Source organism: Paroedura picta, chromosome 5, assembly GCF_049243985.1.
Source record: "Paroedura picta isolate Pp20150507F chromosome 5, Ppicta_v3.0, whole genome shotgun sequence".
Lineage (NCBI taxonomy): Eukaryota > Metazoa > Chordata > Lepidosauria > Squamata > Gekkonidae > Paroedura > Paroedura picta.
The window spans coordinates 12275220-12301478 of record NC_135373.1 but is presented as its reverse complement, the minus strand read 5'-3'; the positions used below and the strand labels follow the sequence as shown (position 1 = coordinate 12301478).

Here is a 26259-nt window from a genome sequence, read left to right as displayed (position 1 = left end):
GTGATGTCAAACCCAGCACACAGCACACAGTGTAGTGTTTAAGAGTCATAGAATCCTAGAGTTGGAAGGGACCTCCTGAGTTATCTAGTCCAACCCCCTGCACTGTGCAGGACACTCACAACCCTATTGATAAGAGTGGTGGCCTCAAATCTGGAGAGTTGGGTTTTATTCTCCACTCCTCCTCCAAATGCAGCCAGCTGGGTGACCAATTTGGTGTCGTGGTTAGGAATGCGGACTTCTAATCGGGTTCAATTTTGCACTTCCCCACATGCTGCCAGCTGGGTGACCTTGGGCTTCCCACAGCGCTGATAAAGCTGTTCTCACCGAGCAGGAATATCAGGGCTCCCTCAGCCTCACCCACCTCACAGAGTGTCTGTTGTGAGAAGAGGAAAGGGAAGGGGAATATAAGCCGCTCTGAGACTCCTCTGGGTAGAGAAAAGCGGCATATAAGAACCACTTCTTCTTCTTCTTCTTCTTCTAGTCACAGTCCTGTTGGAGCGGTTCTCATACAGCAGTCCTGTCAGAGCCCCGCCTACCTCCCCAGGTGCCTGCTGTGGGGAGAAGAAGGGAAAGGTGCTTGTAAGCCACTTTGGGACTCCTTTGGATAGTGAAAGTAGGCTATAAAGACCAGCTATTCAAGGGGCCACGTCCTTCCTGTTCATTCCGCCCAACACTGCACTACATCTGCGCTCCTCATCCCAAACACTGGAGCCAACAAGGACAAAGGCGGAAAAGGATAAGGGGGGGGGGGATACTGCAGATGGAGAGCAGAGCAGAAGAACTGACTGTGATCCTTTCCAACAGCAATAAAGATCACGGGCAGAGAGAAGCAGTTCCCTTTGTATGCACTTAGCGGCCTCTTCCCCCATCTTTCTTCACTTCCCTCTTCCTCCTCCTCTCTCTCTCCCTCTCTCCCTCTCTCTGCAGTTCGATCCATCTTTGCAAGAGTTTATTTTCCTAGAGGAATCCTGACACTAATTGTCTTCCTAAATAAACGGGGACTGATAAATATTTAACAGGGCAGTGGGGAGGGGGAGCCGAGAACAGCAGGAGAACAGCGCGTGGGGGTGTTGCCCGATATTCTTGTATGGATCCAGTTGTTGTGGGCGTGTCTGGCTTTCTTGTTCATTTTTAAAATTTTGGCAACTGCAGCAAGAAGGCAGACCCCGGTCCTTGTCTGCCATGAACTGGCTAAAGCCCCTCTCAAATTTGGTATTAAGGATATTCGTTTTCAGTCCTCTAATTTCCCCCCATTCAGAAAGTTGCATGTATTTCCAAATCCTGTAGGATATTCTCCAGTGTAAACCTTCTAAAAATGACTGGGACCTGCTTGTGGAGAACTCCTGGAGGATTGGGCCCTGGGTCCCCCCCCCCAGCTGTTTCTTTCGTGTGGGCCAAAGATCAAGAATGAACAGACTGCAATATTTTCACTCCCTCTTTGTTTCTGCTGCTCCACATATTGGAAATGTTTTCAGAAAGCACCTTCTCGATTCTCCTGGCTGCCAAGGAGGTTAAATTTAGCTCCCTTTCTGCGCAGTTGTATTTTACACCATTGCCAAAGAGCCACAATTAACAGAATGTTCACTTTTTCTTTGTTTTTTTTTAAAGCAAGCATTACGGAAGGAATGCGTCAGCGCCAAGATGTTCTCGCAGCAATGCTCTGTGCTTTGGGTGAGTTGCCATCCCTTTTCCTTTTCCACAATTTTCTTCTCTCTCTGCCTTTGAAAGACCTCCTTGTAGTTGGGGAGCACAATCAGCAATTTTGTGGCCGATGAAAGTATATTTTACAGTAGGAAAAGGTCAGTTATCTTATTGATTTAAAAAAAAAATCCGGATTTGCAATATTTACTGATGCAGGTGAATCTGCCACTTGCATCCCAGGCCTTCTAGAAAAGCCTACCGAAATTATGCCAGGCCTGTGGCTATTGGCCTCTCAGAGGCGGCCTCAGCTCTTGCCTCTCAACTTCTCTGGCCTCTTCTTAGCTCCTTCCAGGACGACGGGTGTATGAGAGTGATTTATATAGCGGATTCTCCATTCTCTCCCCCCCCCCCCCCCTTCCAGTTTGTGTTTGCCGTTCAGGGGCCGCTTCAGGGGAGGGAAGGGCTCTGCAGGGAAAGGATAACTTAAGCCCAATACGTATGGGGCGAAATGCACATGAAACCTTTGGAAGAGGAAAAGGAACCCAATTCCCAGGGCCGGCCAGACTGCAAAACGAACCAGATGTCCAGAACAAACTCTATTTCCACAGGGCCGTGCATTGAATGCTACTCTTTAGTCATGTCCACCCTTTGCCCTAGTTATGGTTGCCAACTGTAGGTTGCAAGATTCCTGGAGATTGGGAGCTGGAGCACGAGGGGGTCAGGGTTAAGAAGGAGTGGTGCCTCAGCAGGATACCAGGCCACAGAGTCCCCCCTCCAAACCAGCCGTTTTCTCCAGGGGAACGGATCCTTGTAGTCCAGAGACCAGGGGTAATCCTGGGGGATCTCCAGGCCCCACCTGGAAATCTGACTCCTTGAAAAGCACCCGGGGAACGGGTCCTTCCTGTGGCTTGCTAGATTCCACTTGAATTCCTACGAGGCCCTTATAGAGGTTTATAAATGTACAGACTGCGTGGAGAGAAAAGGATTTTTTTCTCCCTCCCCTGAGACCCAGACATTCCACCCCATGAAGCTAGCTGGTTGTAAGTTCAGAAATACAAAATGGGGCACACAATATACTGCAGGTGTGCAAAAGAAGAAAACCCAGTGTGTAGTAACAACACAATTAAGAAAGGGTTTATACAGTACGGGAAAAGTTTATCCAAAAGAACAAACATGACATTATAATACTCCAAAAGTGTGTAACTGCAGGAACACTGCTGGAAATGGCAAATCCAAACAAGGAGCTGGCAAAGGCCACCTTTCCCTTGTACCTGCTTCCTCAGTGGACCCCAACCCCAAACTGTACTGCACAAGTGCCAGGAGGCCTCTAGAAAGACTCATTTCCTAATGAATGCCTTCATGATTCTATTGCAGAGCAACATGTGAAGGACAGCGAGGTTGTAAGTTCAGTGCTTAGCTGGCCACAGAAGAACACGCAGTTAGCTGTGGAACTCACTGCCACAAGCAAGACACGATGACCATTCACTTGGATGGTTTTGAAAATGGATTGTACAAATTCATGGAGGTTGAGGGTCCATATATATGGACCCCGATCTGTCATCCAAATCAGGGGTCCCTGGATAACCGCCAAGATTTTTTTTTAAGTGAGTGGAGCCAGGCAGGGCTGTTGCCTAACAGCTGCCACTACAACACAAGACTCTTTACCGTGAGACTGAAAGTTAGCCGCAGCAGCCATTTCGGAGCAGGCTCCACCTCCTGGGGTAGCCATTTTGGGCAGCCATTTTCCAGCTGCACCAACTACATGGTGTCAAAATTCCAAAGGTACCCATGAGCTCAAAATGCTTGTGGAGCCCTTAGTCTAAACGGAATCTCCATGTGCAGTGGCAGTATACCCTTGAATATTCTTATTCTTATTAGATTTATTTCCCGCCTCTCCCTATAGGCTCCCTATAGGTGCTGGTCTGGACTGCTGGCAACAGCAAAGGATGGTTGACTCCATATTCATGGAACTCCACATTTATGGACTGTTGACTCTATATTTATTGACTGTGCTTGTCAGCTCTGGGTGGGGAAATACCTGGAGACTTTGGGGGTGGAGCAAGGAGTAGGCAGGATTTGCGACAGGCAAAGTATTCCGTAGTGGAGTATAACATTATAGCATCTACCCTCCGAAGGGGGGATCAGTTCCCCTGGAGAAAATGGCCCCTTTGGAGGGTGGACGCTATAATGCTGCAAAACCAGGGGACCCTCAGGTCCCACCTGGAGGTTGGCATCCCTATTTAGACACCATTAGAAAGAGGAGGTCTAAAATGGCTAACTTCAGGAAGGGAGCTTCTTGGAGCTTTGGCAGCAGGGACTAAAGGTTTAGGGAAGGGACGGGAAGGATCTTACAGAGCCTGCCTTCCAAAGCAGCTGTTTTCTAGAGGGAAACTCGTCTCTGCAGTTGGGAGATGAGTTGAAATCCCAGGAGATCTCCAGGACCACCAGAGGTCTGCAATCCTAGATGAGAAGACCCAAAAAGATGGGGGTTTGGTTTGCTCCAACTGCTTTCCTCCCATTACCAGCAGGAGAGAGAGAGAGAGAGAGAGAGAGAGAGAGAGAGAGAGTCTACCTCTATACACATTCTCTCTCTCTCTCTCTCTCTCTCTCTCCTGCTGTCTTTCCGAGCCCCCCCCCCTTTTCTCCCCCAGAATTCAAAGTACATGGGCTTGTTTGTTTAATTGCCAGCCTGTAGCTTCCCATCGCCTTATCAGCCCCGGATCTGAAGGAATTAATTGAGTGTTAACGCATTTTATCTTTGAACAAACGAGGCCCCCAAATCTCTCCACTAATTGCCTTGGCCTGGCTGAGAGGCAGTAATTATCTCTACATTAGCTGGAAAATTCTCCCCTGACTTGGAAAAGAGCAAGGGGGGGGGGCGGAATAACTGCACAGCCCAGAAGCCGGGAAAAGGGGGAGGAAAGTCAACATTACAACAGAGGCCAATATCTGAGTTTAACAACATCTTGCTGGATCGGCAACAAGGGCCATCTATGTCAGCATCTGTTGTTGGAGAGTCCACAATTCCTTGGGATCCCAACCTCCAGGTGAGCTCCCAGAAGCACCACTCCGCTCCAGACAACAGATCAGTTTCCTGGGAGAATATCGAGCAGACTCCCACGCGAAGCTTCTGCAAATTTCTCATCTCGGAGTTGGCAATGCTATAAAAAGAAGTGCTTGATAGTTCCTCTTGTTGCCCCCCCCCCCCAGCCTCCAGGAGCACAGAAAGACTTGCTGGGCTGTGGAAGCTCTAGGATTCAGATTGCTTTTCCCGGGCAGTGACCTTGCCATCTGAAATCATCTTAAGGAAGCAAAACACCGTTTGAATAACACCTTAAGTGGCCATCGAAAGCAGGTCCGTGCCTTTCACATAGCATGGAGAAGGAACGCTGGAAGCCGCTTTGGGACCCCCCCTGGGGAGAAAGAAAGGGTTCAAACGGATTAAGCAAATAATAAACTAGCAACTGCCTTTGCCCGTCCGCACAGGATCTGTCATGGTATGCAACATTATACATTAATTCGATAGAAGTCCTACAAGCCTGCTTTCTCGCCCAAAAATCAAAAGTTGAAAATTCAAAGGCAATATTTGGGGATGGACGGGAAAAGGAGCTCCACCCAACATTTCTTCCAAGCCATATGTGGAGGAAGGCCCATGCGAACTCAGCTACACCGGAGGAGGTCTTTAGCAGAAGGGTGTTAAAGACTGGAGCGCCTGTGAACAAAGGGACGGTAATGTGTGAATGGGGCCGTATGGGGGCCAATTGGCAAAGTGGCGTTGATCCGAGAAGTCCTTGAGGGGCAGGGCCACTAAGCATTTTCATTCCTTTGAAACTTATCACGAGGCTGGTTCCTGATTCGCCTTTCTGAGTTCCTTACCAGTGAGCCCCGTTGCAAATACCCAGGGAATGTCGACCCTCTGAACGCCAGCGGTGTATATGCAGCCCCCACCTTCAGAGGGCTCTGCTCTCCAAGGGATGCCGGTCCCAGGCCCAAAGCCCAGTTCTTGAGCCAGCTGCACCAAAGTGTACCCCAGGACAAAGGTACAGGTGGACTACGGGGCAAAACCGCCCTCCCCAAAGCCATCTTTGGACCACCCTGAATCCCACCCCCCCACACACACACTCTTGTGCCCTGCACAAAGGCACACGGAGATGCCCCAGCCAGACTTGGGTTCTGGCACCACCAGGCTTGCAGCTCTGAGTTGGGAAATACTTGGTAAGTTTGGGGAGGGGAGGAACTTCAGTGGGGCAGAATGCCTCAGAGTCCGCCTTCAAAAGCAGCCATTTTCTCCAAGAGAACAGTTGCCTGGAGATGAGTCCTAATGGTGGGATAGCCTCCTTCTGGAAATTGCCATCCCACAGGCCAGTGAACTTCCATTGGGGTAGTTTATTTGACATAGACTTGAAAAGGGAAGGAAGAACACTGATTTGGAGGAAGCCCCTTTGTAAGCAACCCCCAATCTGATGAAGCCCCCATTGGGCAAAGGTTTCTGAAAGTAACTCCATCCCTCAGAGTTTTTTTTTAATTTTAAATAAACTACCCCCCCCCCTCGCCCTCTCTTTTTGCAGACATCCCTGCGGTTGCAAAATCCCCTCAGAGCAGAAACCTTCTCCAGGCTGCAGTAGAAGCACCCCGTCTCCTTGGGGGTCCAGGGAGAAGACCCTGTTTTCGAGGCACCCATCCTGCACGGAGGAAAGTCGGTGCTGCCCCCTCCACACCAGGCGTCCCGTTGAGAGGTTTGCATTTGATTAATCGTTTCCTTTTTCATCGACTACATTTAGACCAGCTTGTGGCTTTCCGAGAGATTGCAAGGAAGGCCGAGACGTGATTTGTAATTTAATGATCAAAAGGGACCCTGACTGAAAGACAGTCTTTTAACATTTCCGGGATGAATTAAACCAGTTATTGAATTTGTTTTAAAAAATCACATTTCTGCCTCCACCTGCCCTCCAGGCGGCTCACGGCATTCAACAACAAGCGCTTTCCAAGATGCATTGACGGGAGGCATTAAATCTAGAAATATTTGAAACAGCCAAATACAGAGTTTCTTGGCCTGGTGATGAAGTCAGAAATGTGGTTCCTTTGGGAAAAGTCTAACACCCATCCCTCCCCAAGCATAGCTCCACATATTTTTGCAGATTTTATAGAAAATTGTTTTGCAGGGGGCCAAAAGAAAATAAGGCCATGATTGGATGCTTTCACCCCTCTCAAATAATTTTTCAATCTGCTTCTAGATTTTGCTGTGTGAAATGAATTGGATTGAGATGGCCACTGAAGTGGATTCAAACTGCATTATTTAGTGTCTGTAAAAGCCCTCTAGGATTTATCAACTTGATTTAGCTGTCTTAACCAGCGGCCTTAGCCTTTTGCAGACCTGGTACCCACCAAGCTGCAAACATAACAGGAAGTCACATGATATCAGAGTCATATGACAGGAAGTGGGGGTGCCAGACCACGACTTCACTTGTGTCGAGGCCCAGACAATGGAGAGCAAGCGAAGAAAGATGGCAAGAGGAAACAACAAGACCCTTTCCACACCTGGAAAAACTGGTGCACTGGCCGTCTGAATGCTCCATGTCAGTGGTCCCCAACCCCCATTCCGGGGACCGGTCCTGATCCGTAGATCAGTTGGTACCGGGCCGCAGCTCCTCCTCGTTCTCCTCCCCAGCTGCTGCCTCGGGGCTGACCTGCTACTCTGCCGCTGGCTCACCTTTGGTGCTCTCCAGAGGCCACCATGGCTCGGGCTCCCCCTTGGCGTGGCACTGCGCAGGAAGTCTGGGGCACTGGCGGGAAAGCAAGTGGAGCAGGGGCTCAGGCGGCGAGGACATCCCTCGGCAAAAGACCCCCCCCCCCCGGGCCTCCATAAAATTGTCAAGCGTTCACCGGTCCCCAGTGATAAAAAGGTTGGAGACCACTGTTCCATGTAATTACAAGCATTCCACACAAAAATCTTGCGATTCAGGCACAGCACCAAATGCACTGCCTGTTTGCTGGACACTTTGAGAATGCTGCTAAAACCAGTGTCTCCCCCACCTGGTCCCCTAGGAGGGAATTCATGGTAACCTAAAGTGGAAGCTCAAAAAAAGTCTCATTGGCTACCTCCACTGTTTCCTGCTTCAAAATGCTGACATTTGAGATCCAGGGAAGCATCCTCTTGGCCTCCAAATGAACCTACTTTGCCTTCCTTTTACTCTTCTCAACTTCAGGGGTCCAGCCCCAAACAAAGAAGTGATCTCATGTCACCACGTTAACTGTGTGATGTCACTTCCTTGTTTGCCCCAGAAATGATATCACACCATTGGCACCATTGGTACAGCACTGATTTCTCCCTCCCCACTGTCCTACAGAGCTGAAGGAGTAGGGTCAGGGACTGATGATATATCGGAGGACATGACAGCCGCATGTAAGGTGCATGAAAAGAAAGGCGTTCTTGCTCTCTGTGCATGCGCACCTGCAGCATGATCTTTCTAAAACGCTGGAAACAAAATGGCGGCTCTAGAGGAGTGTGTGACCCAACAGGTGGGGTCCCAAGATCCCCCTGAGGGTCCTGACCCATGGCTTGAAAGACCTCTATTTGATTTTCCTAAGAAATTAAAGCTTGTGCAAAGAGCACATTGAGTATGTGCAGAGTTCCATCTCTGCTGCTCTAGCAAAGGCAGGTTTGAATGTAGGAGAGCATAGGAAGCGCTCAAGCTTCCTGGCCTAGGGTTGCCAGCTCTGGGCTGGGGAATACCTGGACACTTCAGGGATGGAGCCAGGAGTGGGCGGGATTTGGGGCAGGAGGGGGACCAAGTAGAGTAGATCAGCCCAAAACATCCTAAAGCATCCAAGAAAATTGTGCATCAAACCTCTGCAGCCAATGGGAACAGCATCCTGCCCTCCTCCAAGTGACAACCTTTCAAATACTTAAAGAGGGCTATCATGTCCCCTCTCAACCTCCTTTTCTCCAGGCTGAACATTCCCAAGTCCCTCAACCTATCTTCATAGGGCTTGGTCCCTTGGCCCCAGATCATCTTCGTCGCTCTCCTCTGTACCCTTTCAATTTTATCTACGTCCTTCTTGAAGTGAGGCCTCCAGAACTGCACACAGTACTCCAGGTGTGGTCTGACCAGTGCCGTATAGAATGGGACTATGACATCTTGTGATTTTGATGTGATGCCCCTGTTGATACAGCCCAAAATGGCATTCGCCTTTTTTACCGCTGCATCACACTGCCTGCTCATGTTTAGTTTACAATCCACAAATACCTCAAGGTCTCGTTCACACACAGTGTTACCTAGAAGCGTATCTCCCATCCAGTAGGCATGCTTTTCATTTTTCTGACCCAGATGCAGAACTTTACACTTATCTTTATTAAATTGCATCTTGTTCTCATTTGCCCATTTTTCCATTGTGTTCAGATCTCGTTGAACTCTGTCTCGATCTTCTGAAGTATTTGCCAGTCCTCCCAATTTGGTGTCATCTGCAAACTTGATGAGTAGTCCCTCCACCCCCTCATCTAGATCATTAATAAATATGTTAAAAAGTACCGGGCCGAGCCCCGAGCCCTGAGGTACCCCGCTACTCACCTCTCTCCAGTCTGATGAAACACCATTGACAACAACTCTTTGAGTGCGGTTCTCTAACCAATTCCCTATCCACCTAACTATCTGGAAATCCAGATTGCAGTCCTTCAACTTATCCATCAGAACATCATGGGGAACCATTGCAATGCCTACACATGGGATCATAGATGCATATTGCCTTTGAATGGCCACTTTCGAGAGCCACACTTCATACCACAAGCAAATCTATTCACGCTTGCCCCCCCGACACCTTCTCTCCCCCCACCGTGTCTATCTCCATTCAAGGTGTTTTATTTCTGGTATCGCCTAGATCAGTGGTTTCAACCTGGGGGTCAGGACCTTTTAGGAGGTTGCAGCAGGGCAAGCAGCTTGGCCTGCAGGGGGGCACCATCCACACAACAGCCTTGCGGGGTAGATCGAGAGAGTGTTTGTCTATCTGGAGCAACAGAAAAGAGCAAGATCGGCATGGTGGGACAAGAGGCAGAATTGAACTGAGAAACCTTGGGGAAAAGCCAATTTATGTACAATCATGAACAATGGATCTTCCCACCATTGGTCAGTTTCAGTTTAATTTCTGTGAAAGAACACTTTCATAATTTTATGGCCGGGGATCCTCACAACATGAGGAACAGTATTAAAGGGTCGCGGCATCAGGAAGGTTGAGGACCACTGGCCTACATGCACGTCTGCCTATTTGTTGCTCCAGGCATGTTGCCATTTTTTTAATGAAATTCCCGTCCCTGGGAGCGGGAGGCAAGGGCGAGGGCGGGACGACACAGACAACTCTAGCCCTTCATGTGATTCCCAAAGACGCGCTTCAAGAGGGAAGATGTAGCAACTTGTCAGCTGACCAGATGCTGGATGTGGGCAACGTCATCTGAAGGGGCCGGAATATAATACCTACATTCAACTGGCATGATGCGACATTTAATGGTTCAGGGGTTTCTCAATAGGAGAAGGTCAAGAAATACTTTGCTATGGAATCCACCCTCCAAAGCGGTCATTTTCTCCAGGGGAACTGATCTCTTTAGACTGGAGATGAGCCATAATTCCAGGGTATCTCCAGGTCCTACCTGGAGATTGGCATCACTATCTTGACCTTTTGAACCCTATTTTGAGCCCCAAGACTGCTTATAACTCTTGGACTGGCAGATCACCAGACATCCCCTGGGTTGCGCATCCTGACTTTGTCATATTCCTGTGTTTCACACATTTCTGTGGTACAGTTTGTCCCCCCCCCGCATGTATAATGAACATTTTTCTCTTTTCTCCTTTCTGCATAACTTCCATTCTTTCTGTTATTTTCCACTCATTGGGGATTCCCCCCTCCCCCTTCTTTTTTTGGCTGCTTTCTCCGTTTCTGCACATCGCTCTGCCGCATATGTTTTAATGAAACCATGTGGTACAGTTTAGGCTTTTGGGTATGAAGGTCTCTTCAATGAATGCTTCTCTCCCTTTGCGAAGGAAGGGTTTCCTGGTGCTCCACCCATCTTCTTGAGGGGGGGGATTCCCTGATGAGCCAATCACTCTCAGATGCCACGCTAGCAAAAAACAAACAACCCTCCACCACCATCACCATGCCTATGAAACATTGCAATCTCTCACTGGCAGGCTAAAAGAATCAGAAACAGATTGGATTTGAACCCAGAGCCAGTGAGTAGAAACCCGCATGGTGAGCTGCAGCTGGTATACGCCTCATGCCAACTGGTGCACACTTATGTACGCATATAGATAAAAATGATCCTGTCCTATTTTCAATTCTTTGGTAAATCTGGAGTTGATTACCATCATGGGGCTGCCCTTGAAGGCTGTATGGGATACTTTAGCTAGCCCAGAACGCAGAAAATGCCTTAATGACCTGGACTGGCCATTGGGAATGTCTTCCCAGTTTTGAAAGAGCATCACTGGCTTCCATTTTGTTTCCAAGCACAATTCAAAAGGCCCATCTGAGCTTACAGAGTAGCATTTCCCACCGAAGTAACACAGAACGCCAGGGTATCTCCAGAGACCTGGAGGGGTCACATGGGTTGAGTGAGATTTAATTTGGCCAGTTTGGTGTAGTGGTTAGGAGTGCGGACTTCTAATCTGGCATGCCGGGTTCGATTCTGCACTCCCCCCCATGCAGCCAGCTGGGTGACCTTGGGCTCACCACAGCACTGATAAAACTGTTCGGACGGAGCAGTGATATCAGGGCTCTCTCAGCCTCACCCTCCTCACAGGGTGTCTGTTGTGGGGAGAGGAATGGGAAAGCCGCTTTGAGACTCATTCGGGTAGAGAAAAAGCGGCATACTGCTTCTTCTTCTTAAAATCTTTTCCCTCTTAAGAAAACAGTAAGGGGTGTTGGGGTGGGATCAGTCCGTGATGGGGGGGGCAACAATTGGTCCCTTGGCCCTGGACTGACAAGTGGAAGGCTTCGTGCCTTCCGATTGGCCCCTCACCAGGACAGACCAAAATTCCATCCAGCCAGGGGCAATCTGGAGAAATGGCTTCTAGTCTGCTCCTGACCACCAAAGGGAGAGGAGGTCAGCAGGGCTGCCAAGGGGGATGAGGCTAGGACAGGCTGTGCCAGCCCTTTTCACCCCAAGGCTGTCCTAACTGTCATGTCCAGCTATAAATTGCCTCAGAACCCTGACAGAGCTGGCAGGAGGCTGCAGAGTGCTCCCCCCCCCCCGCTTCAGAGACTGTCTAGAAATATTCCTGGAGGTTTGGAGGTGGGACTTCAAAATCATACAATGCCTCAGAGTCCAGCCTTCAAAGGAGCCATTTTTGCCTGCAGTTGGGAGGGAGTGGTGCAGGTGTGTCCCTCCTGGGCTATGGGTTATGGCCAGCCCTTACCAGCAACTGTTTGTATTCTGGGGCACAGACAGGCAGACCAGCATCAGTCCTGTGAGTCTGGAAAGTGCAGGAAGATCTAAATAAATACTTATAGCCTGAAACTGTAAATAGTGAAAGGGAGAAGAAGGGAAGATGATTGGATAATGCTTTAAGACACCTGAGGCCTGCTGGGTCACTGCGGCCCATTCCCAGTTCTCTCACAGCCCCACATACCTCACAGGTTGACTATTGTGGGGAGATGAATGGAAAAGGTGTTTGTAAACAGCTTTGAGACTATTTTGGGTAGTAAACAACAGGGTATAAAAATTCAATCTTCTTCTAAGGAGCAACCATGAAAGAAGCATGTGGGCACATAACATTTTATCAACAGTGAAAAAATGGAGAAGAAGGAACAGGGTGGACACCTGTGTACTGGGACTACCCCGTGTATTAGGGCAGAGGGGCATTTTGGTGTCTCTGGCCTAATTCCCACAAGAAGGGAAATGACGCAGAACTGGGGGGAATTGGTTGCCATGTAATCTCCCCCTATGAAGAGTCCCCAGTCTGATTTTCCCTTCACATATCTGACAACATGGCTCTGGAAAGCTCATCAGTAACCACTCTGCCACAATTCCCAAAGGTCAGTCCTCTCCCACACTCAATAAACATTCCAAACCACAGGTTCTTGACACCCATATCTCCACACCCATGCCCTCATTTGCCACTATGTCACCACAACCTCCCACACAACACACACATTCAACCCCATGCCCTTACAGACTGGACAACTCCTCCCCTTCCTCTTCCCACTGCTAAACTCTACCGCCCGTTGTATTCTTGGAAACAACGGGCTTTGCCACTAGTTGTCCTGAATAAAATAAAAAGAAGAGGGGATTGTAAGGAGTGTGGACAAAAGAATTGAATGAGGTTAGCATTCGTAGTGAGATATGAAACCAATATCCCTGTTGTGTCCTAGGGATTCTGCAGCTTTCTGGATTTTTGTTCCATTGTCTAAGGAAGAGTATCTGCACATGAAAGCTCAGACCTTGAATAAATCTTTGTTGATCTTAAAGGTGCCATTGTACTTAAATTTTGTTGTGCTACTTTAGACCAACATGGCTACCCATATGAACCTAAAGCCTCCAGGATAAATATCTGTCCAGCTGCTGCTTGAAGACTGCCAGTGAGGGGGAGCTCACCACTTTCTTAGAAGATTGATTCCACTGCTGAACTACTTCTATGAGGAAGAAGAGCTGAATGAATTATGATGGCCTTCCCTTCTTCTCCCCACAGCAGACACCCTGTGATGCAGGTAGAGCTGAGAGAACTCTTAGCGCACAGCTTTCAGAGAACTGGGACTGGCCCAAAGTCGCCCAGCTGGCTGCATGTGGAGGAGGAGTGAGGAATCAAACCCAGTTCTCCAGATTAGAGGTGGTTAAGAGTGAGAATGAAGTCTCATTTCTCTCTCTTGTAGCTCCACACACCCTAGTTTATTCTGTCCTTTGAGAGCCCACTTTGGCTCAGGGAGAGGGGTGGAGGTTCAAGCCTTTCCTTCAAAGGGCCATCCGACCGAACATTCTGCCTCTTGACAAGAGCCTCTCACTTTCCATTTCTCCTCACCTTACAAGGGCTTTTTTGGCTACCCCTTGAGGACCGTCCTTTCCCTGTTTATTTTCATAAGCCCTGGACAAGTGGCTTTTTGTTGTGGAGAGCCCTAGGAACAAACAGATGGAGGGGGCTAAGGCTATCAGAACTTTTGTCTTTCTGTTTAGAGAAATGGATGCTTCCGCCCCCCCCCCCCAACCTAAGCAGGGCAGGGACGAGAGGGTCAGTCTGTGGTCAGATCTTATCAGAGGCCAAAGATTATCAGATGCTAAAGGACTGGTCCCTCATCCCCGCCTGCCCTCCCCCCAAAAAAAACTTTCACAGGAAGAAAGCTACAGAAATCTCTGGGCCTTTCCGCACAAGGACCAATGTTGCTAAATGTTTGCAGTATGCAGAAACACTATAGTAAATAGTGGAATTTCGTCATTCCGCATACCTTTAATTCTAGTGGAATATTGAAGTGTCAGTAGCGGTCTATTCATTCCCCACAGCTATCCGGTCTCGTTGGAATCGCAACAAAGGAAGCAATATTTTTCCTTGCTTCTTCCCGCCCCTGGCCATCAATCAAACAGAACAGCCAATGGGTTGTTGTGTCCGTGCTCCTGAAAAGCCCCTTTCCCTTTAAAAACTGTTTTTTAAAAACCCAAATGCACCAGTCGCAACGAATATTTGTTCGATAAATCAAAGGTCTTTTTCACTGGCATTGGAGCTGGCAATCATTTACACGCTCTTCAAGTAAAAAAAGAACCCCCCCCCCATGGGCGCGATTTGTAGCCGAAATTATGGGCAGTGTCGAACAGGGTGCTGTATTGTGCTCAGAAACTTTAAAAACAATTGCAGAAGGGAGCTTTGTTTTACTGTTAAGCACTTCAGTGGAGGGACTTTAGCCGGAGAAACCTCACTTGTTTGTTGCTTTCGCCGGTATAAGGGGGAAAAAATGGCGATCACGTCTCCGGAAGCTCGGGGGCAAGAGCAAGGGAGGGACAGTCTTTCTACCACTATCTTTCGCTGATGTGTTGTGGTTGTGCTCAGAAGTATAGCAGTTTTTTTCAGGGGGAATCCACTTTTTGGGATTTCCCCCTAAGCACTATAAAGTTCTGATTGTTGCTGGAATTCAGCGGGAGTTTTGCGGTTTGTTTATGACTTCCTATGGAACTTTGAATTAATAGCATTTACAAAAGGTAAAACTGTGGCTACATTTAAGTCGTGCGGAATGGCCCTCTGTTTTGGCAAAGATGGTCCCTAGGGAGGCCACAGTTTGGGGAGGGGAGAGTGGTCAGTGGGGTATAATGACAGAGCCACACTCCAAAGCAGCCCTTTACTCCAGGGAAACTGGCAAGAGGGTCTCAGGAAGCAAAAGGTCCTACCTACCACCTGCTATTTGAGGAGACAAAGTCATGACTGCTTCATAAACTCTACAAAGTCTTCACAAACTCTTCACAAACTCTACAAAGTCATGACTGCTTCATATCACAAGTCCATCATACTTGGTGGGGTAGCCACCTGTAAGGCCAGGATGTAGCCATCACTCAAGCCAAGACTAAGGCCGACCTTCTCCCATTTGGGCCACAAAGACCCTATGGTCGAAATCCAGACACGGTCCAACATTCTAGCCTAGATTCAGGTACCTTTCTCAGCTTTTCTACCATTGTGAAACCCCTGAAACATTCTTCAGGAAATCCCAGAAGTGGCACAGAATGTGGTTGGGAATAAAAACTGTGTACAGCTCTCGAAGGACAGAATAAACTGTGCATGAGAGTGGAGATACAAGAGACAGAAACGGGGAGTCATTTTCCTGTGGAGAGCCAATGTGGTGTAGCGGTTAAGAGTGGTTAAGAGTGGTTAAGAGTTGTTGTTATGTGCGAAGTCGTGTCCGACCCATCGCGACCCCATGGACAATGATCCTCCAGGCCTTCCTGTCCTCTACCATTCCCCGGAGTCCATTTAAGTTTGCACCTACTGCTTCAGTGACTTCATCCATCCACCTCATTCTCTGTCGTCCCCTTCTTCTTTTGCCCTAGATCGCTCCCAGCATTAGGCTCTTCTCCAGGGAGTCCTTCCTTCTCATGAGGTGGCCAAAATATTTGAGTTTCATCTTCAGGATCTGGCCTTCTAAAGAGCAGTCAGGGCTGATCTCCTCTAGGACTGACGGGTTTGTTCGCCTTGCAGTCCAAGGGACTCGCAAGAGTCTTCTCCAGCACCAGAGTTCAAAAGCCTCAATTCTTTGACGCTCGGCCTTCTTTATGGTCCAACTTTCGCAGCCATACATTGCAACTGGGAATACCATAGCCTTGACTAAACGCACTTTTGTTGGCAGGGTGATGTCTCTGCTTTTTAGGATGCTGTCTAGATTTGCCATAGCTTTCCTCCCCAGGAGCAAGCGTCTTTTAATTTCTTTGCTGCAGTCCCCATCTGCAGTGATCTTGGAGCCCAGGAAAATAAAATCTGTCACTATCTCAATTTCTTCCCCTTCTATTTGCCAGGAATTGAGAGGGCCAGATGCCATGATCTTTGCTTTCTTGATGTTGAGTTTCAAGCCAACTTTTGCACTCTCCTCCTTCACCCGCATCAACAGGCTCTTTAGTTCCTCTTCACTTCCTGCCATTAGAGTGGTATCATCTGCATATCTGAGGTTGTTGATATTTCTCCCTGCAATCTTGATCCCAATTTGTGACTCCTCTAATCCCGCATTTCTCATGATGTGCTCTGCATACAAGTTAAATAGGCAAGGCGACAGTATACAGCCTTGCCGAACTCCTTTCTCAATTTTGAACCAGTCAGTGATTCCATGTTCAGTTCTCACTGTTGCTTCTTGACCTGCATATAAATTTCTCAAGAGACAAATAAGATGCTCTGGTATTCCCATCTCTTTAAGAACTTGCCACAATTTGTTGTGCTCCACACAATCAAAGGCTTTAGCATAGTCAATGAAGGAGAAGTAGATGTTCTTCTGGTACTCCCTAGCTTTCTCCATGATCCAGCGTATGTTGGCAATTTGATCTCTAGTTCCTCTGCCTCTTCGAAATCCTGCCTGTACTTCTGGAAGTTCTCGGTCCACATATTGCTGGAGCCTTGCTTGTAGGATTTTGAGCATAACTTTGCTAGCATGAGAAATTAGTGCAATGGTGCGGTAGTTTGAACATTCTTTCGCATTGCCCTTCTTTGGGACTGGAATGTAAACTGACCTTTTCCAATCCTGTGGCCATTGTTGAGTTTTCCAAATTTGCTGGCATATTGAGTATAGCACTTTTACTGCATCGTCCTTTAAGATTTTGAATAGTTCAACTGGAATGCTGTCACCACCACTAGCTTTATTGTTGCTCAGACTTCCTAAGGCCCGTTTGACTTCACATTCCAGGATGTTTGGCTCCAGGTCAGTAACTGCCCCACTGTGGTCATCAGGGATGTTAAGCTCGCTCTTGTATAGTTGTTCTGTATAATTTTGCCACCTTTGTTTAATCTCTTCTGCTTCTGTGAGGTCCCTACCATTTCGGTCCCTTATCATACCCAACTTTGCATGAAACGTTCTCTTCATATCTCCAATTTTCTTGAAAAGATCTCTGGTCCTCCCCATTCTATTGTTTTCTTCTATTTGTTTGCACTGTTCATTTAAGAAGGCATTCTTATCTCTTCTAGCTTTTCTCTGGAATTCTGCATTCAATTGGGTGTATCTTTCTCTTTCTCCCTTGCCTTCCACTTCCCTTCTCTCCTTAGCTATTTGTAAAGCTTCCTCAGATAGCCATTTTGATTTCTTGCATTTCTTTTTCTTTGGGATGGTTTTAGTTGCTACCTCTTGTACAATGTTGTGAACCTCCGTCCATAGTTCTTCAGGCACTCTGTCTATCAGATCTAATTGCTTAAATCTATTTGTCACCTCTACTGTGTATTCGTCGGGGATATGATTTAGTTCATACCTGAGTGGCCTAGTGCTTTTCCCTACTTTCTTCAATTTAAGCCTAAATTTTGCAACAAGAAGCTCATGATCTGAACCACAATCAGCTCCTGGTCTTGTTTTTATCAACTGGATAGAACTTTTCCATCTTTGGCTGCAGAGCACATAGTCAATCTGATTTCTGTGTTGACCGTCTGGTGATGTCCATGTGTAGAGTCGTCTCTTGGGTTGTTGGAAAAGAGTGTTTGCTATGACCATTGTATTCTCTTGACAAAATTCTACCAGCCTGTGCCCTGCTTCATTTTGTAGTCCAAGGCCAAACTTGCCTGTTATCCCGGTTATCTTTTGGCTTCCTACTTTAGCATTCCAATCCCCCATGATGATAAGCACATCATTTTTTGGCGTTGATTCTAGAAGGTGTTGTAGGGCTTCATAGAACTGATCAACTTCATCCTCTTCAGCAGCAGTGGTTGGGGCATAGACCTGGATCACTGTGATGTTGAATGGTTTGCCTTGGATTCGAACTGAGATCATTCTGTCATTTTGGGGATTGTATCCCAAGACTGCTTTTCCTACTCTCTTATTGATTATGAAGGCTACTCCATTTCTTCTGCGAGATTCTTGTCCACAGTAGTATACCTGATGGTCATCTGAATTAAATTCACCCATTCCTGTCCATTTTAGTTCACTGATTCCTAAAATGTCGATGTTCAGTCTTGTCATTTCTTGTTTGACCACGTCCAGCTTACCTTGATTCATGGATCTGACGTTCCAGGTTCAGAAGGGGAAAGTCCCCCCCTCAAAAGGAAGGCCCTCAGGCTCCCCTTCGTTGCTCTCTGAAGGAAAATGCCTCCCTCCCCTCAGTCAGGGCCTGTCAGAGGCTCCTTCCCAGCAGGCCTGAAGGGGGGGGGGGACCTCCTGGCAGCTCTGTCAGGGCTCTGAGGCAATTTACTGTTGGACGTGACAGTTAGGACAGCCTTAGGGCGAAAAGGGCTGGCGCAGCCTGTCCTAGCCTCATCCCCCTTGGCAGCCCTGCTGACCTCCTCTCCCTGTGGTGGTCAGAAGCAGACTGGCAGCCATTTCTCCAGATTGCCCTGGAACTCTGGTCTGTTCTGATGAGGGCCCAATCGGAAGGAGCTTGTCAGTCCAGGGCCAAGGGACCAATTGTTGCCCCCCCCATCACGGACTGAGCCCACCCCAACACCCCTTACTGTTTTATTAAGAGGGAAAAGATGTGACTCTGATGTAAGCAAGTATGCAATGTAATTTCAAATCTAACGCTCAGGGCTCAGGACAGGATTCACCCAATGTTTTGTGCAGGACAGTTGAACCCAAATGGACTAGATGGCCTTTATGACTAGATGGCCTGTATGACAGTTGGACTAGATGGCCTGTATGACCCCTTTCAACTCTATGATTCTATGACTCTTCTTCTGATCATAGAATCATAGAGCTAGAGTCATCTATTCTTCTTCTTCTTCTTCTTCTTCTTCTTCTTCTTCTTCTTCTTCTTCTTCTTCTTCTTCTTCTTCTTCTTCTTCTTCTTCTTCTTCTTCTTCATTGATTTGGAGAGATTTCCTCAGGAGGTGACCAATGGCACTGTTCCACCTAGCCTAAGGTTGAGTCCAGGGGGGCGTAGAGCTGTTTTGGGCCTCCCTCCCCTCCAGATGATAGAGATCTGGAGAAAAGGTCAGCTTGGAAGGTCAGAATCTGTGGTATCATACTCTCTGAGCTTGGGATGCCAGCCTCCGGTTAGGACCTGGGGATCTTCTGGAATTAAAGCTCATCTCCAGGCTAAAATGATCAGCTCCCCTGGAAAAAATGGCTTCTTTGGAGGGTGAACTCCATAACATTATAATCTACTGAGGTCCCACAAACTCCTGGCTTCACCCCAAAGTCTCCAGGTATTTCTCAACTCACACCTGGCAAACCCATCATCCAGCTGATAAAAAGGTAAAGGTAAAGGTATCCCCTGTGCAAGCACCGAGTCATGTCTGACCCTTGGGGTGACGCCCTCCAGCGTTTTCTTGGCAGACTAAATACGGGGTGGTTTGCCAGTGCCTTCCCCAGTCATTACCGTTTACCCCCCAGCAAGCTGGGTACTCATTTTACCGACCTCGGAAGGATGGAAGGCTGAGTCAACCTTGAGCCGGCTGCTGGGATCGAACTCCCAGCCTCATGGGCAAAGCTTTCAGACGGCTGCCTTACCACTCTGCGCCACAAGAGGCTCTTTCATCCAGCTGATAGGGGAACCCAAATCCCTAGGAAATAATCATGTTGGAGAAACGCCACCCTAGGGGTCTGAAAATTAAAAACTTCTTTGCAACTATCAAGAGTTTTCATTTCCCTTTTTCTTTCAAGGTATTTGCCTCATTCTAAAAATCTTTCTTCTTCCCAGAACCCCAACTGTGGTTGTCCCCCATCCTAGTCAGACAAAAATATCGAGTTGCCAAAAAAAGTTGTGTTCTCCCTTTCCTGCAGTTTCTTGGGGCACGAAACCTCAGCATTTGGAAAGAATTCAGTAACTCTTTTGCAGAAGAATAGAAAGCACATTCTTTCCCCCCTGCCTTGACCCACATCCACACCCTCTCAATCCCCAGCTCCAAAGTGAGATTAAAAAAAACCCCAAAAACTTACTTGGCCAAGGGACCAAGCCCTATGAGGTTTAGGGACTTGGGAATGTTCAGCCTGGAGAAAAGGAGGTTGAGAGGGGACATGATAGCCCTCTTTAAGTATTTGAAAGGTTGTCACTTGGAGGAGGGCAGGATGCTGTTTCTGTTGGCTGCAGAGGAGAGGACATGCAGTAATGGGTTTAAACTTCAAATACAATGATATAGGATAGATATCAGGAAAAAAATTTCACAGTCAGAGTAGTTCAGCAGTGGAATATGCTGCCTAAGGAGGTGGTGAGCTCCCCCGCACTGGCAGTCTTCAAGCAAAGGTTGGATGCACACTTTTCTTGGATGCTTTAGGATGCTTAGGGCTGATCCTGCGTTGAGCAGGGGGTTGGACTAGATGGCCTGAATGGCCCCTTCCAACTCTTTGATTCTATGATTCTATAAGCTGATCCTAAATATTTGTGGGAGCTGGTGGGGGGAACTTCCAGGAAGTGTGGCTGGGATTCCTCAATGCGAAGATCAGAAATAGTGTACTTCCAAAAAAACTCGCTTTCCAAAGAAACCAATTTCCTCCTGCCTTGTGCAGATGTTGCCCCTCCAAGAAACAGCCACCTACTTATGGGGACAAGCCTTCCAACAAAGCCGCAACCTCAGCGGCCAAGCCGGCTGGAGGAGCACCAAAGCGAAAGGCCCCCGCCAAGAAAACCGCCCGCTCCCTGCTCGCCCCCCTAGGTGGCCCAGTGCCATTAGATGCCGCGAGTGACAGCGGGATGGAGGAGGTTGCTTCGGGAGAGCCGTCGGGAAACGAGGACGACCTGCTGTAAAGAAGCCCCGCCAGCCAGTCCCGGGTAGAGGCAAACGTTCGGTGAGTGCTCCTCCTTTAGTCTTCCTCCCAGTGACTCTGACTGTGCCAAAAACGGGGAAGCAGGTGGGGGTCCAGAGTATCGTGGATTCTGGGTGCACCAAAACTTTGATTAACCCCCCGTTAGCAAAGACATTGGGAGTGGGGCAGGTGGCCTTGGCCAAACCTCTCCGCTTCACCCAGATGGATGGGAAGTGCGCCCCGGGGGGGGGGGAGTGGTGAGCAAGACGCTCCCGCTGGAGATGGACGTGGCTGATCATTGGAAAAAGATCCAGCCCGTGGTGGCCTCCAGCTCGGCTTTTCCATGTGTCTTGGGTCTGGACTGGTTGCGTAAGCACAACCCTAGTGTAAACTGGAGCAAGGGAACTGTACAATTCCTAGAGCCAGGGTGCGAGAAGCATCACTGCTCAGCAACCAAGGGTGCCTCGAAACGGTTTGTCGCCTTGGCCAGAGGGATTGCCTAGAGAATATTGGGACTTGCAGGATGTATTTGCAGAGAAAGAGTGTGACCAGTTGCCCCCCCACTGGAAAATTGACTGTGCCATTGAGTTGAAACTGGGGGAGCCCCTCCCAAGGGCTAAACTGTACTCCATGAGCCCCAGGGAGATGCAAGAGCTCAGGGCATTCCTCAACAAGAATCTGGCCTGGGGTTTCATCCGCCCCACTACCTCCCCAATGGCAGCCCCCGTCTTGTTCGTAAAAAAAAAGGACAGGTCCCTACGCCTCTGTCCCTATGGACTACAGAGGGTTGAATGCGGTCTCCATGTGCAATGCCTACCCCCTGCCCTTATTCAAGGACTTGTTGGGCCATCTTGGGCAAGCATGCATTTTTACTAAGCTGGATTTGCGGGAGGCGTACTACAGGGTGCGGATAAAGAAAGGGCACGAGTACTTAACACCCCCTGGGACAATTTGAGTACACCCACATGCCCGTTTGGCCTCGCCGGCGCTCCGGGCGTGTTCATGAATGTAATTAACGAGGTCATGCATGATCTGCTGTACAAGGGTGTCCTGGTTTATTTGGATGATATTTTGTTGTATTCAGAAGACCCTGCTGAACACATATCTTTGGTGCGCAAAGTCTTGCGCTGCCTACGAACACACGACCTTTATGCAAAACTTTCCAAGTGTGAGTTCCACTGAGAGGTGGTGGAGTTTCTCGGCTACCGTGTCTCGTTCGCCAATTTTTACCGTTCATTTATCCCCAACTTTGCCAAAGTGGCCCTTCCGCTGACAGACTTGTTGAAAACCAAAAAGGGGGGGGGGACTGGCGGCCAAGCCCAGCGCGCCCCTGGCTTGGTCCTCCCAGTGCCAGGAGGCATTCGAGAGGCTTAAAGCCCTGTTTACCACGGAACCCGTGTTGGTCCACATGGACCCCCGCCGGCCCTTCACAGTGCAAGTAGACTCATCTGACGTGGCCATGGGGGCGGTTATCCTCCAGGAGGGACAAGGGGGGAAATTGCACCCGCTTGTGTAAATTTCAAAAAAATTCTCTGCCCCCCCCCCCAAATTGGGCAATTTGGGAAAAAGATGCGGCAGCGGTAAAGCTCGCTTTGACTACCTGGCGGCACTGGCTTGAAGGGGCTGCTCACCCTTTTGTCGTTTGGACGGACCACAAGAACCTGCAAGCCCTGAAACAGCCCCGGTCCCTGTCCGCTAAACAGATGCACTGGGCGGAGTTTTTCTCTCACTTCAACTTCACCCTAAAGCATCTGCCGGGGAAAATGAATTTTTTGGCCGAAGCGCTTTCGCGCCTCCCCCAGTATGGCTGTAAGCGTGACCGGTTGGTCGACACGGTGTTCACCCCCTCCCAACTGGGTCTAACGGTGATGACACGCAGTAAGGCGAAGGGGGGAGGGCCATTCCCGGGGGGCTGGGTTCAGAAGGATGTAAGGCTGGACTCTGAGTTCGCAAGCCTCCGCGCCCCCCTTCTTGAGAAAGAGGGTTTGTTTTTTAAGGAGGATCAGCCGTTTGTCCCTCTAGCCACACGGAAAGACGTTTTGAAACTGTGCCACAATTCCAAGCCTGCGGCTTCATGAAAACTTTGGCTTCATGAAAACTTTGCACCTGGTGCGCAGGCACTACTGGTGGCCCACTTTGAGAAAGGATGTGGAACTTTAGGGGTGCCCTGTGTGCCTATGGGGAGCAAAAGAAAAGGGCTATTGCAGCCATTGCCCACCCCTTCATGCCCTTGGAAAGACAGTACAATGGACTTTATTACTGACCTCCCACCCAGTCATGGGAAGACCGTAATCTGGGTGGTAGTGGATGCTTTTTCCAAACAAGCCCACCTCGTTCCGTGCACGGGTTTGCCATCTGCACCGAAGTTAGCATCCTTGTTCATTGAACATGTGTACTGCCTGCATGGGATCCCGAGGAGGGTTCTGACGGATTGGGGCCCCCAGTTCGTTGCCAAGTTCTGGCGGGAGCTTTTGAGGCTCCTAGGAGTAGAGCAGGCACTCACATCCGGCTATCATCCAGAGACAAATGGCCAAACTGAGAGAGTGAACCAAACTTTGGAACAATATTTGCGCTGCTTCATTAACCACCAGCAAACAGATTGGGTCTCCCTCCTCCCCCTGGCTTAATTCACCTATAACAATGGGGTCCACACGTCCACTGGAGTGTCCCCATTCAAAGTGGTCTATGGGGCCGATCTGACTGCGGTTCCCACTTGGGAAATCTCCTCTCTGGACGCCCTGGACATTCAGAAATGGGTGGGGGGAATTGTGAAGGCTTGGCCAGACATTGTAAAATGCCTTGAGGAGGCAAAACGTGTGTACAAAGCTCAGGCAGACAGGAAACGGGCAGAGGCCCCTACCTGGGCTGTGGGAGATCTAGCCTACCTGTCTACTAAGAACCTTCGGTGCCAGCAGCCGTCGCGAAAACTGGGACCGAAATTTGTGGGGCCTTTCCCTGTGAAAAGACTGATTAATGCGGTAACTGTGGAACTGTCCCTGCCTAAGACTTATAGACATGTGCATCCCGTTTTTCATTCCAGCTTGCTGAAACGTGCCCCGCCCCCAGACGACTGGCACCCGCCGACTGCTGCCCCAATTCCTGTTTTTGTTGACAAAGACACGCACTACGAAGTCAACAAGATCCTGGACTCTCGCTGGGACAAGTGGAAGCTACAGTACCTAATGGACTGGAAGGAATTCCCCATGGGGGACAGGGAGTGGGTGGAGGCGGGGGATCTCCGGGCCTCAAAGCTGTTGTGGGTGTTTCATCGGGAGTTTCCTCACTACCCTCGTCCCAAGGATGGTGGGTGAGGGGGAAGGATGTTTTTGGACCAGAGGAATGTCAGGATCAGCTTCTGCTCTCTGCCATGTTTGATTTCAGTGAACCTAAGAGACTCCATCTTGGTGTGCTTTGTTCTTGCTACCTTTCCCATGTAACCAAAATGCTTATGACTCTGTAGCATCTCTTTGATCCCTCCCCCTCTTTTGATCCCATCGCTTTCACACTGCATAGTTTCCCTGCTGTGATACATTGTTGACAGTGTTCCTGTAAACATCTTATCTGGTAGCCTAAGGCGCCGGCCTGACCAAGGCCGTGCTAACTCTGGCACCTTGGTAGGAAGCCTGGGATGGCACCTCGGTGAGAGAGTGACCACCTCCCCTTGGGAACGGGTCTGGTTTAGGCGGGAGAATTGTACTGATAACTGCTTGCATCCCCGATATCGAACAGTCTTGACTTTGAATGTTAAAGTGTTCAGATCTACTTCCAAGTAAAGCTTTCTTTCTATAGAAGCCTGTTTGTGAGTTTTGTCTGCCCTTGACATAACCCCTTATCCCTGGTCAAGAAGAACCTGGTAACCGAAAAGTCAAGGAATCCCTGTCCAGAGCCCTCAGTGGGTTTAACTACCACTTGCCAGCTCAGAAAACAAGCCAGGAGGAAAAGATGAATTGTCTGTGAGTTCACCTTTCAGTGCCTCTTGTGCAGGGACAGGACAGCAGGTGGGAGGCCTGGTGGGAGTCCAGCAACTAAGTCCACAAAAGCAACAAAGTCGATTGAACCTAACAAGAAAATGAAATTCCAGTGGGTAGCCATGTTGGTCTGAAGCTACAGGACAAAGTTTGAATCTAGGGAAAAGAGAGAAGAGAACCAGTTCTTACCCATTCCCCCCCCCCCCTTCTTCTCAGTTCGCTTGCAAATGATTTCAATTTGCCCCAGGTGAGCAGATCGGATACATTTCAGTTCTTCTCCACTGTTATCATGAAGCCTCAGAGCAGCATCCCAGAGCTATAAAAAGACCATGCAAATGGCGCATGGAGTGAGCAATGCAACAAAAATGGATTGCATACACTCAAGGACGCTGACGTGGCAACCTTTTAAAATTTATACTTTTGCTGTCAAATCGCAACTCACTTAGGGTGAACGCATCTGCACCACCCCCCTGGTATTCCTAAGTGGTCTCCTATCCAAACACTGATCAGGGTTAACTTGCATCACTTCTGTGGCCTAAGAAGAGCCAGCTACCCCGGGTTGTTTGGATCAGCACATGGACTACAGTTCTCATGGACATCTGGAAGAGCCACAGTTTGGCCACCCCTTGTTTAATGGCATTGCATCAACTTGACTTTGCAAATGGAAAACAATGACCCACTAAGCAGGATTTTGCAATCCTAAAATACTGATGTTCAGGCGGTATAATGGCGAAGTGTCAAGGGGGGGGGTCAAGAAAGGGGCCTGACATTTTCACAGGTAATTAAATCCAAACCTTTGTACGTTGGGCCTTTCCTGCAGAATTCTGTCCTGTTATATCCCTATTCCCTTTGGAAATGTCCACCTGAATTGTCCTGTTTTCTACGGTGAGAGGGGGGAATCTTTCCTATGTGGCTGGGCAGCTTATTCCACCCAGGAGGACCACGACAGAGAACACTTGATGTGTCCCGCAATGCTTGGCAAACACACAAGTCCTTTAAGCAAATCCACATGGGTTGTGGTCAGAGCATTGCACTGAAGGCAAGGGAGAGCTGGGTTGGGTTAGTTCCCAGCCACAAAGCTCACTGAGGTGACCTTGCATCAATGGTGGCCTCTCTGCCTCATTGTGGGAGGGGGGTGGGGTGGAGAAGGAGCAAAAGAATGTGGAAATATGCCATCAATGTAGCGTGCACAATTCAATTAAAGAATATCCTACAGGAAAATATTTGGATCAGGAACTTCCTGGTATTTTCCCCCCTCTTTCGTCCAGATTGGCTCAACTGGAGATTTCTTGCTCCTTGAACCATACTTCCTCCCTGATTGCCTCCAGAACAC

The 26259-nt window shown here is 48.8% G+C and overlaps 1 long non-coding RNA gene across 2 annotated transcripts; it reads left to right on the top strand.

Moving 5' to 3' along the window:
* The first annotated feature begins 1072 nt into the window (after nt 1–1072).
* On the top strand, nt 1073–24677 carry LOC143837075 (uncharacterized). Of its 2 annotated transcripts, none has more exons than XR_013230904.1 (5): nt 1073–1212; nt 1609–1671; nt 6210–6377; nt 20722–21000; nt 23999–24677. It is a non-coding gene; the product is annotated as an uncharacterized LOC143837075 (long non-coding RNA). The 2 variants fall into 2 exon arrangements; XR_013230903.1 differs by lacking the exon at nt 1073–1212 and adding an exon at nt 1224–1510.
* The last annotated feature ends 1582 nt before the right edge of the window (nt 24678–26259 follow it).